Source organism: Apteryx mantelli, chromosome 2, assembly GCF_036417845.1.
Source record: "Apteryx mantelli isolate bAptMan1 chromosome 2, bAptMan1.hap1, whole genome shotgun sequence".
Classification (NCBI taxonomy): domain Eukaryota; kingdom Metazoa; phylum Chordata; class Aves; order Apterygiformes; family Apterygidae; genus Apteryx; species Apteryx mantelli.
This window is the reverse complement of record NC_089979.1, coordinates 13,068,380-13,082,819: the sequence shown is the minus strand read 5'-3', so window position 1 is coordinate 13,082,819 and position 14,440 is coordinate 13,068,380. Positions and strand designations below refer to the sequence as shown.

At 44.3% G+C, this 14,440-nt stretch overlaps 1 protein-coding gene across 4 annotated transcripts in view; it reads right to left on the bottom strand.

Annotated features, from left to right (window-relative positions):
• ZHX1 (zinc fingers and homeoboxes 1) overlaps positions 1-12,678 on the bottom strand; it is a 29,299-nt gene extending 16,621 nt beyond the window's left edge. Inside the window, exons 1-3 of one of the 4 annotated variants that reach the window (XM_067290191.1) lie at positions 12,598-12,678; positions 4,305-4,405; positions 350-661 (exon numbers count right to left, since the gene is read on the bottom strand). The gene's annotated coding sequence lies outside the window, so the exon portion shown is untranslated. Of the gene's footprint in view, positions 1-349; positions 662-4,304; positions 4,861-12,597 lie in introns of those variants that run through there. The other 3 variants (XM_013956928.2, XM_067290192.1, XM_013956926.2) reach the window with 3 other exon arrangements.
• Positions 12,679-14,440: the final 1,762 nt, after the last annotated feature.

The window sequence follows — 14,440 nt, the reverse complement described above, 5'->3', positions numbered from 1 at the left end:
TGCGCTGAGGCTGGGAACGAGGAACCCAGGGCAGCGGCAACCGCGCCTGCCACAGGACGTGCCGCCGGACTTCCCTGGTTAACTCTCACCCCCCTGGTTTTAATGGGTTACGAAGCAGGTTCCAGCAAAGTTAGCCGTTCAGAGTATCAGGCCAGAAATGACCATTAAACGACCTCGACTACTCTTCTCCATTATAAAATGCCTCCCAGGTACCCCTACAATGAGCACGGTAATTTGTGCTACTGCTTTTGACACATAAAGCCATAACCGGACTTTATGCCCGATCCTATAGATGCTACTGATCAAATCTGACCAGCACGTGATCATAGTCACGTTGACTAAGAAGTACCTTCAACATATATGGTACTGTTCTCTGTTCTTCAGGCACATAAGAAGCATGTGTTTTCTGCATTATCCACTCATCTTGGCAGCTCAGCTTCAATAGGCAGGTCTTGATTTTTAGATCTCCATAGTGTTCAATTCAAATTGTGAGTGCTCAATACTTCTAACATCACATATCTCTGGGTGATTATTCTTGAGAGTGAATATCAGACCTGGTTAAGATCACTTATGCAAATGCTTATCATATCCAATAAACAGTAGCAGAGCTAGGGATACATTTTTTGCATAGTTAAAGCTCTGTTTTGTTTTGCTTGCTGTGCTGTTGTATAAAAAAAAAAAAAAGAAGAGAAAAGAAATTATTGACCTGAAAAGATTTAAAAGAATGTTTTGGGTTGAATAAACATTTTGTTCAACCCCCAAATGTTTATTTCATACTGGCTTTAAAAGAAATAGAACAGAAAAAATTTATTCCTTTTAAAAATTGTTTATCAAAAAAGTTTCTTCTTGAAATGTCAAAACAAAAGGTTTTGTTCTCTTGGGATTTCCTTCTTTAAAATGAAACAATTTGGCACAGGCCCGATTTCACAAAATGTTCCTTTCAACTCGTATCTGCATTTTTTTTTAAGCTGAAAAATTTCTAGAGACCTTAGTTTTCCCAGGCCCCAGTCTCATGCTGAAAGCAAAAGACCTTCCCTTCACTCCCTGGAGCTCTTGTCCCCAGACACCTTTCAGCTTTTGCAGACTAAAGCAGCCATCCTACAGATGGTCTCCTTCGCTGGAGCGCCCGACTCACTCGCGAATCATGGCTCGTGCCGCACGGGCACCCCTGCGCGTGCAGAGGTGACACAGCATGGCACAGACTGTCTCCTTCTCCTGTCCCCCTCCTCCACTGAACGCGACTAATGGGATGTGCCCTCGTCACATGGGCAACCAGATTTCAGCTAGGCTGCTATTTGCCTTCATTAATATTTGCCTGTCACCGTAGCAATATGAAATCTTCTCAACAGCAGGCTTGGGAGCTCTCCTCCTTCCTCTGATGGGACCAGAGCTCAGGGCTGATCGGCTCCCAATGCTCTGATATCTCCTGCTTGGCCAGTGGTATTTGCAGAAGCAGCAGTAGTTCAAACACTACATTACTACCAAAATAATAACCTAGACAGGCGGAGTAGGAGGATTCGTTAAATACAGGTGGTTTAAAGCAGCCTGCAAGTGTGCGTGACAGGCAGAAAAGCATGATGGAGAGATGGTAACAAAATATCCTGCGAATTCTTCCTTGGACACCAAAAGATGGTGATACATTATAGCTCATAATTCTGCCAATTTTTTCTTTTTTTTTTTTTTTTTAAACAGAGAAAGGCATTTCTCAGACCTCAGGGCTAGATCCTTGCCAAATTTCAAGTTCCTATGTCAAATCCCTGAGGTACAGAGCTATTCAGAAAAAGAAAGATAATATGTTTTTTACATTGAGGCTGCCTGTCTCTCTTCCCTTCCTTGCTTCCCTTCACACTCTCTACTAATTTTGCTTTTGAAACAGTTGAATGTTCCCCCAAAATTCAAGGAACAGAACAAAACCAGCCTCTAAACAGAAACAGTGTGTAAGAAATTCTCATCTAAAAGATTATAAGAAAGTGAAAATAGGACTTACAATGGACTTACTAGGTGATACTAATATGCCCTGCTACACACTCCACATGTACACACACACACACACTTAAAAATAAGTCAGGATACAGACCCATGATTTAAGTAACTTGTAAAGGATCCCAAAACACTTGACATAAAATGTATAAAGCCAGTGGTTGTATAAGCCACTGTTTCACAAATGGAAAAAAAGCAAGTGCTTGGAGTGTCACTTCGAAAGCAGAAAATTATGATTCTATCGTATAGGTTTGTTTGACACTCATCAAGGTGAAGACTAATGCTTGAAGGCATATTATCAAGGCTGCAACTGTTCTTCAGAGCCCCTTCCAACACCTAGACCACTGTGGGCTCTTGCTCACACATGCTTCCTCAAAACATCTGCAAGCCTCAGACCCACCTGCTTCCCATCCCAAGTCTTCCTTAAAGACTCGTCCAGCCTCCTGGGGATCTGCCACCACTTTCTGAGGAAGTGGCTTTGAGAAAGTCAAAGAGCACAAACTGCACAGAAAGCCCTTTATTTTCTTTGCCACATGATTTGCTTCTCCACCTTTTGGGAAGCCAAAAATGTGAGCTGATATTTCAGAAAAAAAGTTTTATGTTGCTCCAGAGTACTTTTAGTGTTATATAACAGCTTCAAAATTGTAAGTCATATCACATAAAGACGGGCAAGAACAAGAGGTCACCTAGTCCGACGGACTCCTCCATATTGGAGAGATGTGGATGTATTTTTTGTCTGTGCTTGCAAGTACAGAGCACCTTACAGAACTTCTTTAGGACGTAATCCTCTGACCTGATCCAGCCAACACTGTTCACATAGCAGCACTTTTCACAAGTGCAACGGTTAAGTTTCCTTCTCCGCATTCAGAACACTCAATCACTGACACTAAATGCAAGTATTCCCAGTGCAGCCCAAAACTACTGCAAGGACCAAAGTGAGCTTGTCAAGTTAGTTCAGGCTTCTCTGCATCCTGCTGCAATACCAACGTATTTTTGGTATGCTACAGATGAATGTTAAAGGATGTTATAAGTAACAAAGCAGATGCTCTCACATCCCACATTTCCTTACGATGAACATCATTTTTGGGGCACAGTGATGACCAAGTCACAGCATCTCAGTGCTGGCCAGGGACTGACACTGGCTGCCCGGACAGGTTGTGGAGATCTGCTGGGAACTTTTAAGGATTTTCCGTTCTTGGAAGTTTTCAAAACTTGTGTGAACAAAGCCCTGAGCAATCATAACTTCAAAGCTAACTGTGCTTCAAGCAGGAAGCTGGACTAGATGATCTTCAGAAGCCCCTTCCATTCTAATTTTTTCTAGGATTTTTGGATGTTTCAACTCATAACTAGAAGGAAAGAAGGCAGACCAAGCTGTCTGCATAAACACACTCCGCAGGTCTTAACTACCTACTAAAATACCACTGTGCACCAAGTTAACCTTTGCCAAAAGCAAAGCATTTTTATTTGCAACGACGACTTGACTCCACCCTCCTGCTGAGTCCTGTCCTTTACTTCGTAGGTCCTCCTGCTGATTTCTGTGGGAGACAACATGTTATTCTGCGTGTGACAAAGACTGATTCCCCCCCTCTTTTCCCCCATCATCATGCAGTCACAATGTGGATAAACATTGCTTCCTGCCAATCGGGCCAGTGACAAGGTAAAAGACAGGGGAATACATAGCATTCCCAGTATAAGATGTGGAATAGAGAGCTGAATCTGGAAGTAAGGTCACATTTGGAAGTCACTGAGAAATGACTGTGTGCTCAAGTTACAATCAAGTAATAAAGAGTCTTAAAGAGCTAACAGACCAGAACAAGTTTCTCAGCCCACTGCACAGTGAGCAGAAGCTTAACAGTTAACATGTTAAACATGTTTTACTTCACCAGTGCTGCTGGACTAAGAGCTGTGCGACAGGCGGATGCTGTCCCATGGCTGTTCTAAGCTGATCTAAATGAAGGCCTTCAGCGCAGCAGAAAAGTAACTCAGAAAAAATAAGAAAGTCTTTCACCAGATTAGTACTTTGCTCCACTTTCATCACTCTGCTACAAGCAATGACACTAATGCCAGCAGAAGGGAAGGAAGGCCGAGAGAAAGGGAGGGCAGGACCATGGCATTTGACAGAGACTGATCTACAGATCAGCTTGGACAAACTGTGAGATCAAAGCCCGAGCTGATACCGCTTCCAGGCTTGTGCCCCAAAGTCTGACAGTGAACCCCACTTCTGTGACTTAATTTCCACCAGAAATATGATTTCCCCCCCCCAACCCTTGTAACTGCTTAGAGCCCCACTCGAGTTCGCAACCTGCGGTTTGGCAACCACTGACCTAGGTAACACAGGGGGCTGCATCTTTTGCCCCGTTATCCTGAAGATGTTAGGCATGTGAGCAACTCTCGCAGGAGAAACATAGACCCCTGATGTTGAGTCCTGGCAGGGAAGTAAAAAAGAAGATTACAAAAAACCAGACTACTCAGTTTCACTTTTTGTCTCTCATGTACTAGCATAATCCCGGAAAATTTGCACAACAGGGTTTAAGCAAAAATTAACTATTTAACTAAAACAATGCTATTAAGATGGAGAGCTGTGGGGCCTTTTTACATTAAATTTAAACGCTGAATCAAAAAATCCAATTAATTCTGTTTTAAAATATATAGGTAGTTTAAAGCTACATAAGTAGCCTAGGGTCAAGATCATATTCTTACTGATCTGAATGAGAATGGACACTAGAATTCTATAAATACACACGATGTATTTAAAAATACCTTTAAGAAGCAACTTAATAGCCTCCAAAATAAAAAATACACAGCACAAAACAATATAGTATCAGAATGAGGGGTAAGAAGAAAAGATTCGGTTTTATGTTTAAACATCCTATTATCTAGAGCAGGAAAAAAAAAATCAAAATCAGTTTTAATCAGAAACACTTTGCGAATTTTAATTTATATTAACATTTCAAGTATATACTAAACATATTCCTTCATATGAGTAATACCTATCTAATTTATCAACACTAAAACAGTTACCCTCATTAAGAGCACTGATGAGTGGTTTTGAATAGCTGAAGTACTGTTCTCACTGTAAACACCTAAGTTTTCATTAATAGCATAAGAGTAATGAGAAAAAAATCAGTATTAAAAAAGGACAGTTCTGATTCATACACATTTTTCTTTTTAGAAGCAAGTTGCCTTAATTAAATAGAAAATTCTTAGTCAAAAGACTGAATCAGTGGCAGTCAATGACTGGCATCACAGGAAGACATTCACTTTGCAGACAGCTGCGCTGAGCGATGGCACGAGGGATCTCATGAACGACAGAGGACTAGTCTCCCTCCAAGTTGAAAAAGCAGTTTATTTTCTATTTAAGATCTCTGTTCATGTTTGAGACCAAGCTTTACCAGGTCTAAAAATCTTAATGGACATGGATATGTTATCATAGAAACAATCAGTTTAGTAAGTATGAATAAGTATCATATTTTGTCTCATATCAGTAGGCTTTAAAACACAAAGCCATGTTTGAATAAATGTATTCTTAGGTACTCTACATAGTCACAGTAGTTTAATTAATCATACAGCCATGTTATGCTGTTTAGGGGAATTTTTAATTAAATTTTAATTTCAAACCGAGAGCTGTTTGACATAAATTGTGAGTAACAGGAACTAACCATTATCTGAAAAATAAGATTTGCATAATTCTCCATTTGATACAAAAATGACAAAATGTAAAAATTAAGAGTCTGAGTAAGCATATGTTAAGACAAAAAACTGATAAACACACACAGATATAATTTACCTCTTTAGTAAACAAAACTCTGCAAACTACCATGATATCAAACAATGAAAATCAGTGCTATTTCTGAAAGTTCTCAAAAATACAAATGCAAATTAAGATTAAAATACAGCATTTTAATCAAGGTTCCCTACTTGCAGATTTAAGCTGTGATCAAATCCCCTATTTTAAACCACACTGATTTCTACCAGTTACTCCAGTTCACATCTATTTGGAGTATTTACGAATTAATGCATTAGTCAAATGATTTTTGGAGGGCAAAAAGGGAACCGAAAGATTGGTAAAGAGAGGCAAGACTAACAAGCCTAGTGTCGTTATTAAAACGAATTAAATGAAAGCAGTGCAGGAGAAGACGAGGGTGTGGTACTCAACGGGAATGTTTATGAGAGTGTCCAAGTTCAGCAGAAGAGACTAGGCAGGCCTGGAAGCCTGGGGGAATAAGATGCATCTGTTGTTGTAGGCAGCCCCTGCAAAGTGTTACTGGTTCACCAGCCTGGGGCAAGGGTTGTTTTTTTTTTTTCATCCCCTTTTCCGCCCCCACCCCCTTCTCCCCCTCCTTTATTTTTTTTTCTTTTTTGACAGCCAAGTACAATATTAGCTTGCTTGCTTTTTTTTTTTTTTTTTGCCATCATCAAGCTGAGGCCTGGTGAGAATATTTTGTGTCTAGACTAATAAATCTTTGCAAAGATTTTGCAAGACCGGTTTATGGGAACAGACTCCACTTTTTGTTTTCTGCCGGGAAAAAAAAAAAAAAGCAACATTAAAAGCAAATGAGCACCATCATGCATTTGTTTTAAATTGCATATTAAGGCACTGCTATTTTGTGTGCAATCAATACATAATTCGGAAGAAAAATGCTTTTAAAATTCAAAGCTATCCCTGAGCAGCTAAGGTTCTCTTGGAAACTGAAGGAGGAGTCTGAAATTATTGTTCTTTTGTTTGCAACCCCCAGTGGGAAAGGCAGCACACAACTAGAAACCACTGTGCTTTGAGGCAGCATGAATCATTAAGAATAAAGATCACGCCCCCCCCCCCCATTTAAGCATTAGATATTAAAACCGAATCTAGGACAAAGGTAAACTAAAATAGACTCTTTCCTTCCCAAGCAGTTACTGGGTTAAATAAAATATCAAAAGGGATTATATAAATCTTATAACTTCCTCTCCTGAAATTAAACAAAATACTTGCATTTCGCAAAAAACAGCCTCTCGAGATCCCAATCAGAAACATCAACTTCACCAGTGGAAAGTGCTGGGATATGCATGGGCCAAAGGCTACGTTTTCTTTTTAAGTATTTGTTTTGGAGGGCGGGGTATCCCAAAACGAAATGGCTGACTGAGCTTTTTATTTCATCGCTTTGGGTGGAAACGACTGAATCTTTCCACGCAACGTAGCGCAGAGCGGCCACTCCTGCGTGAAGGGAGCGTCGGTCCCAAACGGCCCGCGGGCTTGCGCACTCCGCCGGGGCTGCTCCCCGCGCTCGGCTCTGCGGCATCCAGACCCGAGCAGCGCCTGGCAGAGAGGAGGACTCTTCCCCCCAAATCAAAAAGCCCCACTCCTTCTCCTGTTCAGCAATAAGCACATGCAGATCAGATCCAGAGAGAGGATATTCACTCGGGTAACAACCACGTTTCCTCAAATTTGGCCCTTCAGCTAGCTCGTGCCCACGTGCACCTGGCTGCGACTGCGGTAGAAGTGCTGCTTGCTCTCGGTCAGTGAGGACGTGCAAGCACAAGGTCTGGCCACCGTGGTCGCACTGCCATCACCCAAGCAAACAGTAACATATTGGAAAGCTTGAAAGCAAGAATTTCTAAAGTAAAATTTTAGAGTATTCAATAACATAAAACTTCCCGCTCTCTAAATATTTAAACATTATACACACAAAGATAAAAAATATATATATTTTTTTTCCTAAGGATTTGCACACATCTATTTCTTTAGTATGCGTGGAGTAGGTTTATTTTACTTCAATATTACTCCTTTTTCCTCACTTCTCCCCTCCTTTCCCCAAAAGAAACAAACAACTAATATTAAGCAGGCCTTTTTTTTGCCTGGAGGAATCCAAGAACCAGAGAATTAAAAGAAAAAAAGCTACTTGTCAAGACCCAGATTTAAAATGAATGCTTGTGCACTGCAAGATAAAACTCCCAAAGCTTTAGCCTTTTCACAGAAAACAAAGTTTCCTTCCATCTTAAATTATTCCTGTTAGTGAAATAAAAAAATTAATTCTTTACCCACCAACAGAGTCCTCCAACAAATTTAAATGAAGCATATAGGAAGTACAACTTGAAGAATATTCATAAGATACAAGGAGTAAAGGTGTGTGGGTTTAAATCATATTTAAATAGAGATCTATGATCCAAGCAGGTATCTTGTATAGACACCAATTCCACCAACTGTCCGTGCACAAAAAGCTGTTGAACTTGGGCAAAGCTCCAAGTACGGTGAAGCTCTTTTGCAATCCAGATCCTCACTGAGAAGTTTGCAGGACAGAGCCATAAATATTCACCACTGCAAACCAGGCTGGATAAAGTGCAGTGCTCAATGCTCCAGAAATTCCACCCAAGCTACAAATGTGTCTCATCATGCTGAGAATCCTACTGAGGAACAGAGACTCCCAAGTTTTCATGCTTGCTTCATCTAGCTCCCTTTGCAACCACTGCCAAGTCCCTAAACAACTCCTGATACAACTTGGATTTGCAGTGCATCCTCAACTTCAACTGACGTTGCTGAAGGCAACTGACCTGTATATGAGAAGGCAGTACTCCCCTGCTTTGAAAATGTTCTAAGGATTAACCAGGTATCTGGATTTTTTGAAGAAACACACAGTTATACGGTCTAAATACAAGTCTTCTTAGTACTCCCCATGCATTAATAATTGTTCCTTCCTCACCCCTTCCCAGTTGCTCCCCCTTCATTTGTTTTATGATACGTAACATTTCTAGACCTCATTTTGTTCTGATTAGCAACACAGACAGATCCTTATGCCCACACACAGACCTAGGAGTAGGGTTTTAAATTCAGCAGTATTTTGAGATATGAAGAATCTTTCCATTGGGTGCATATTTACAGCAGGGAGGAATACAGTCACATTAGCACTGTGTTCTGATTAGGCCAATATAGCTCAATTTTAGGGAAGCCAGCTGTTCCAGGAAGAAGGCCCCACTACCATGACTATACCACTTCTGGTACCCAAGCTTACACACCTCTACCAACACTGCCTGCGACTACACAAACGTACATTTGTATCTGTGAAGTTCTTGACATCTGTGCAAGATGAGACAATATTAAAACAAACACTCTCCTAACCTATAAACAAGGACTCAGACCTTAACACCTATATAAAATGTGTGCCTAATTCATGGTGCTTCTTGTAAGCTGGCAGCTATTTCCTGTCTAATTATACGTGGTTCATAGGATGCTTTGAAGATTCAGCATGCTGAATGTGTGGAACTTTTACTGTAGTCGTCAAAGTTCGACAGCTTGTTCCTGCCCTGCTGTCTGGTGGGGCGAATTTGGCGTTCGTGAGGCTCCCAAACGATGCTGGCTTTGCCAAAGAGTGAGGGCTGGTGTTACGCATGCTTCATTACACAGCTCTGTCTGCCCACTGCTGGAACAAAACTGCCAGCTTCAAGGCTTGCCTGAGCAGTGACTGCAAACTGTGGGTCCCACTGGCAGCATGTTCAACTCCTTCAACTCCTACCGAGCCCAATGGATAAGGAAGGCGAGCAGTAGATTGCAAAATGCCACCAGGGAAGGCCAAGTTGCACAATGTGAACCTAAGAGAATACACACACTTTCTTGAAGGGCTCTGAACACAACTTGAAACCTGTTCTTTGGAGTTTGAATACACTGAGCTCTTTTAGACCTGTTCTCCATCTTAAGTACATTTCAATTCAAAGGCTAAATAGGTGAGAATAGTCTATGAGGTAAAAACTGACTAATAAATCCTGAAAGTGTTAGTGTTCTAGCAGAAATGAAGCTTTCAAGGGATGTTGGCAATCTCTGCTATCTTCTTTGCTATCTTCAGTATCACTTAAAGAGTGCAAAAAGTAGCAACATATTCAAAGTTCTTTAGTTTTTTTTAACTAAATGTTTTCTCATCTGGTCACATCTACTCCTCTTCGACTGGTGAGCAATTTTCCAGTTCCTGGGCTTTAGCATGATCCTGCCATGTTTGTATTTTTAACAATATAGCAAATGTTCTACTCTACGTTCTCCTTCTTGGCCCTTAAGATCATACTTTTTTTCACTGAATCCCATTTAACCTTACAGTTACTGTGTTCTCAAAGATCCTAAGGACAAGAGAGCAGTATATATCTTGACAAAAGTGAAGACAGCAGACTTTCGCCCAGTTTGGACTGATTTCTGAAGCGGGTTAGAAAGGAACCACTGGTAGTAGTGATACTGTTTTAGAGAGTATGTTACAGTTCACCAAACTCTGAAGGATACAAAGGAGAAAAAGACCCACGTGGACTTTCCTAAGTTCCTTCCAGTTCCATGACTAAGAGACAACAAAGCTGGAAGGGAAACATCAGTTAAAGTGATGCAAGGCACAGAGTTATGAAATGTCATCTGGTTGGTACAGGATAAGGAACTGTATCATTTTGGGTGGCTTCCACCTCCACAGAAAAATAAACGACTGTTTATGCAGCAAAGTGGTTTGAATGCTTGGGAAGGTGCTAAGCTAAAAGCAAAAAAAAAAAAAAAAAAAGAGAGCAAGAACAAAAAGTGGAATAAATGAGCAGCTAGCAACATAATAAAGATGCTGAAAACAGAAGTAATCACATCCTTTTAGTGGCTTGAAGAAAGCAGCATCTTTAATGGCTAAATTGCCAATATGAAAACCTAAATAATAACAAAAACGTATTCTTATGGGCATATATGCAAAAAAGTTGATATTACTGACACGCGGAGGGGAGATGCACACGACTAGAATGCTAAGATCAATATTGCTGCCTATTTAGGGAACAGCAAACGAACAAAAGAAGAAGGGGAAGTGGTATTACACTGAAAATGGCATCACTTGTTTACAAGTTCCTGACAACTCGGGGGCAAACCATCTTGGACTTTTATGGATCAATGACCTCACATCTAAAGCACAAGACGGATGGAGAGGGAATACTGACCATTAATCTGCAGGAGAGAACAGAACATCCAAGGCTTTATGCCCTCCGCTAAAAATGTTAATAACTTCCCCCCCCACCCATGACAACTCCCAAACTGTTATCACATAGGACTTAAATTCAAGCAGCATACACGGAAAAAAAAAAATATCAGTCTGCCAAATTTGAAAGAGGCTCAGGTTTTCAGAAAATTAGAGAAGATAATTTCATAATATAAAAATGCTGCATCTGACACAGGGGAATTCTATATTAGACCTCACTTTGACAGGTAAAGAGCAACTGAACGCCGAAATAAAGATTAGCCATAGCTTAGCTACAAGTGATCATGACTTGATTATACCTGCAATGTGCAGACAGAACAAAAAACAGTTTACAGGTACTTGGTGCTTTAAAAGTTCCAGTTTCATATAGCTGGAAAAAAATTCTGAACTCAAACTAGAAGAAAGAATCTGACTTCATAAGACTGAATTTTTTAAAAGAAGATTTCTCTAAATTCAAAGTCATCTCCCAAACAAAAAGGCCATAATTGTTAAACATACCTAGACAAAAAAATTTAATCAAAATGTAATCCTCTCCTTCAGATTACACATAATGAATGGGGGGGGAAAGGGGGGAAGTAAGGGGAAAAGTTCAGGGATAGTAATAAGCTTAAGCCAAAAGATACACGTGGTTAAACGAAGCAAGACGCCAGGAAAGAGTCTTTTCAGTACATTGGGAACAAAGAGGAATCCTAATCGTAGTACAAAGTCCACTATTTGTTAGTAACGCTTCAGTATTGGGAAATCCACAAAAGGCAGAGTTGTTCAATAAACAGCCGTAACAGTCTCCGATGATATATTTGTATGCAGTGATAAGTAATCTCCATCCCAACAGCAACTCAAACCGGTAAGTGACAGCAATTAAGGCCGGCCACCGGAATACGTGACCCAGCCGAAGCGCGCACGGGTCACCAAGGGTGTTGCCAGAAAGGCGAGGATCCAGAAGTCACAGGAATCGGCAAAAGAGGAGGAAAGGAGGCCTCACAAGGAGAGGCTCTGCCTCAAACTGTTCTGCTTAACAAAGACGAGCTCAGGACAAGCGCAGCATACGCACATGCATGTCAACCGAGACGCGATAACAGAGGGCTCTCCAGGCTAGCAGGCATACAAGGGCCACTAGCTCAAAGTTAAAAGTAGGTAATTTCAGCTATAAAAAATAGCATCTATTTCTAATCAGCTCAGAGGAATCTGTTTAGCGACACAGCCGAAAGGGACCGCCTCACTGACAGCGTTTAAATGCAGTAATGTGAGGGTTTTCTAGACAGCGGGGGCTCGTTCAAAGGGGTCTCAACTTCGGGCAACCCTACAGCCTGCATCGTACAGGTTGTTTTAAACAGTCGGAACGGGCTTTTTTTTCTGTTTCTACGCGAACCCATAAGCTTCCCTTTTCTGTATGAAATCCTTCTAAACAAAACAAAACAAAAAGACTGCTGGTGACAGCCAAAAGCACAGCTTTCAAAAATTCCTGTCTCTCTCCGACTTAACGCAGCGCCGGTGTCCACGCCGCAAGCTGCACGACAGAACCCGCTTTCACGCGCACCCCGCCGTCCCCACACGCCCCCCGCACACCGCTATTCTACCGCGGCTCGGAGCCGCATCTCGGCCCCTTCGCCCCAGCCGGCGGCAGCCGGGCACGGGCAGCTCCCTCCCCGCCGGCGCTCCGACCTACCAGAAGAGCAGAGCCGCTCCGGGACGAAGCGCGGCGAAGCAGCACCGCGGAACCTGCCGGCAGCGCTCGCCGCCGCGGTGTCCCGCCCGCTGCCGGCGCCCGGGCGGCCTCCGTCACGCCGTTCAGCGCAGGAGCCGCCGGTGCCCGGCGCTGCGCATGCCGGCTCGGGGCAGAGCGGAGGCAGACGCCCAGCGGGGGAGGCCCCGGGGCGCGAGGCGCTCCCGCCGCGCGGGCACCGGAGCCAGCCGCCGCCAGCCGCCGCCCTGCCCGCGGGGAGCAGCCGGCCGCGGGGGCGGGAGGGCGCCGCCCGCCGCCCTCTGCCCGCCGGCGCTCGCAGCCCCGCCGCAGGGCGGGCGGCCCCTACCTGGCGGCGGCGCCGCCTCGCCGCCTCGCCGCCCGCCGCCCGCCTGCCCTCACGGCCGCGCCGCCATCTTGCGCCTCACAAACTACTGCGCTTCTTCCGCGGCGGGGGGGCGGCGGGTGCGCTGCGGCCTCCCAGCGCCGCCGCCGGCCGCCCGGGCCCTCGCCTCGCCTCGCCGCGGCCCGCGGCGCCCACTCGCATCCTCCCGGCGCCTCGCCGCCCCCGGGCTGCGCGGGGAGGCCGCGCGGCGGCGGCCGGAGCCTCAGCCTCCCTCCCCGGGAGCGGGGCGGAGCCGCGCCGCCGCGCCGCGCCGCCCCGCCCCGCCCCGCCCGGCAGGCGGCGGGCCCCGGCCCCGGCCCGGGCTCCAGCCCGGGGGGCAGCGGGCCGCCCCGCGGTGCCCCGGGCCCGGCGGCCCCGCCCGGCTGCCGCCGCGCCGCGCCGCTCCCTGCCGGCGGCGGGGCTGGGGCACGGGCGCCCCGGGCGGCGGGCGGCGCGGTGCCTCGGGGACGGGAGAGGGGAAGAAGCCTCAGCGCGGCGCTGCTGGAGCAGCAGCAGCAGCTCCGGCCCCCTCTGACCGGGATTTCTGTATGCAGAGGCACGGCAGGGATCTGCATCTGGTATGTGCGTAATTTTTAGGGATAGCATAGGCTTTAACCTCATGGCTTCCCCTCCGCTGCAAAGTGCATGAGTTACCCGGCGTCTGTCACCAAAGAAGGGAGTTAGCACAGGGCCCCGAACCGCCACCCCGGACTTTAACGAACTAGCACAGAATTAACGGTTTTGGAGGAAAAAAACTACAAAGCCAACGCTCCCCCTCCCCCTTTTTTAAACACCTACTATGAGAGCTGAGAGAAAGGGGACCGCTGCGGTTAAGACATACCTCAGTGGTTTAGTCAGGATTTAGTTTTAACTCCGCCATACGTCTTTCTTGAAACATTGTGTTTCTACATTCTATTTTTTAGCAGTGGTTTGCAGCTTCGGGTCAGACACTAAAATCTGGTAAGGTTTCCCGAGAAGGGGAAAAAAAAAAGTGACTTTTAGGAACCATCAACACCAACCTCAAGTCATTCAGGGAAGATCACTGAGATTTACACATTTATACATATAAATTTTTTAAACAATATAGGTACTGTTTCCTCTTGAGACTAGCAGTACAAAGAAGTTGAACCGAAGCTCTGAAGAGCAAAAGTTTTGATCAGAAGATTGTTTCTGGCTCTCCGTTTCCCACGCTGTCACTTCTTTTTTAGTTTAATAAAGAAATTTCCTAGTTACCATAGAATTAGCTAACAGCGACTCCCTGGTGAAAGGTGCATTTTAGATGTCAGGCTTTCAACATCATCTTGAAGTGGCAAGAAATGGGTTTTTGCTTCAGTAATTCTCCTCTCCCTGGAGATACAATGAAAGCTTCCTGGTGTCCACAGAATGCAAACGTGTCCAGATACAGCACTAATATACAGCTTTTTGTTCACTTACATGCATCTA